Here is a 2,591-nt window from a genome sequence, read left to right as displayed (position 1 = left end):
ATGAATTAAAATTAAGTACAAATTCAAATGATAAGGGAATTTTTAAATTAATGATTGATGTTATTAATAAACATTGAACAATGATTTAGATAATGACTTTTATTATATGAAAAAAACTGCATTATTCACAAAAAAAATATGTTTAAATTATATATATCAAATTACATGTGTATATATATATATATATATATATATATATCGTTTATTTATGCTACAACATAATTAAAAAAATAAAGTTCTCTAAGATGAATTTCAATGCTTTGAGTTATTAAAATTTAATATTAATTTTTATGTGTACTAATGCAACATTAATTGATTGTAGAGGAATAAAAATATGTTCTTTCTTTTTTCTTTTTTCTATATTTTTTTGCAAGCAACTAAAAAATAACAAAAGAACTCCTATATAGGAACAATATTATATAATCGCTAGTATTGAGGCCTGCCATAGGTCAGGTACTAATGCAGTACTGACAAATTACTGACCCAGTACCAACTGATTGGATTTGGGCTCAGTACTAACAGATGGTATTAGCCCAGTCATTTTAGCCAGTCATTTGCCAGTGATGACCCAGTACTGACTGACAGAACTTTGGTCATTATTTGTCAGCCACTATTTATTGGACCAGTAATGGCTCAGTACTGATTGATAGAACTTTTGCCGTTAATTGACAGTTGTAGTATTGACTAAGCGTTGATTTCGTTGTAATTGCTGGCAACTTGCTGGCAATCTTATGTAAAGGAGGATACAACTTTTTTCGCGATCATTCGGGAATTGTTTCTTATATGTGTATTTTTCTTTATGAAAATCGAAAATGTCGATTCAAATCATTTAAAAACTAATTCACTCTGTGAATTAGTTTTTAAATGATCGAAACATAACTGACAGCGATTTCGTAACGATAAATAAAGATTTTATTCTTTATTTCAATGTATCAATTTTTTTATCGTCATTGTTCACAATAATTTTTGGTTTCTATAAATAAAACAATCTTTAAATTTGCGAAAAAATGAAAGTTGTTGAAACTCTCCTCTAAGTTATTATGTCGCTGTGTAATAATATAAAAAATTTTATACTTATAGAACAAAATACTTTCTTTAATTAAATAAATAAATAAAGCGATGCAATTGTAATGAACATTTTAAGATGCTATCTTGTTAAAATCAGATCGCGTGAAAGAACTAATAAACAAAATGCTATACAGTTAGCATAACAAGGAAACCAATACGAAATTTTGGGATAAGGGGAGTTAGGTAACGCAGTTTAGATTAGTTACCGAATCTGATACGTCCATTGGCCGCAATTGTGTAAATACATAAAGGGTCCGAGAGATGCGCAAGAGAGAAATATTATCTCGAAGCCTGGGCAACCCTCTTTGGATTACGATTCTCGATGGTCTCGTTAGCAAAGATCTTCGGATTATGGAAGGTTCTGATTGGAATGCCGCGGCTACATGAGATCTCACCGTGTAACCGCCCGCCCAAAACCGGTCATCGTATTACCATATAGATTTGCGTCGATCCTTATACGCGCAATTCTCCGAATCTACGAATTCGAGTAATTGCAATAACGCGTCCCAATCTACGTTAATCCGCCGTCAAAAAGAGTCCGTAGTTTTAATGACAAAATTTCGAGTGAACTGTAAAAAGGGAGAGCGTTCTTCAAAACATTTAAATCAAACACATAATGCGCGTAGGAATTGTGAACATTGTTTGTTGTCGAGTCAATGCCAATATTGATAAATTTAAACAGCTTTCTAAAATTTAATGTTAATTACAATTTGTGTCTACACCCGAAACGCAAATATTCCGAAAGCGAACAAAACAATTTCGAAACGGCTGTACGGCCATTAAAACCACTTTAGTGTAATGGCAAATAATTCAAAATTAATATGCTTACTTTGCATATTTCTGAAAGGATGAAAGTCACGTTTAGCTTTGTAATCGAAATTATTGTTTTCTATGTAGATATCAAAGAGATACGAATTGTTTGTTTACTTATTAAAATTTATTTAAATTTATGCAACTAAATCTGTATAAAATTGAATTTTAATTTATTTAAATTTAGTTAATTAAATTAATGTTAATAACCCGAAGAGATACAATTACGATGTAATTCCATATCTATATGTAAATTTGTATTCATATGAGAACACCAATTAATTTAATACAAATATGAGAAATCTTAGTTTTCATTTGGAATCAGTAATTCTACTGATACGCTTCAGACAAAATACATTTTAACTTCACTGCAATTATCAATATAATAATAATGAACTCGAGTAACAAAATAATTTTTTTTGTTCGATGAGAACTTAGTTTTCAACACTCAAATCATTTATTGTAAACGAATTGCCGAAAGTAAAACATTTTAGTTTAATTGATAACTGTATTTTCCCGAAGTATTCCGCCCCGTACCATCTGATAAAACATTATTTAACTCACTTTAATTAGTTTCAATCTCGTCTCGCGCTCTTAAATCGTCTTTACAAATTCAACTTAATCCATGTATGGCGCATGTCGTAGATTGTGAATTTAGAGGACGAGGAAGAGAGAGAGAGAGAGAGAGAGAGAGAGAGAGAGAGAGAAGAATA

The sequence above is a fragment of the Atta cephalotes genome, assembly GCF_000143395.1.
Source record: "Atta cephalotes unplaced genomic scaffold scaffold00004, whole genome shotgun sequence".
NCBI lineage: Eukaryota > Metazoa > Arthropoda > Insecta > Hymenoptera > Formicidae > Atta > Atta cephalotes.
Note: the sequence above shows the minus strand (reverse complement) of the source record.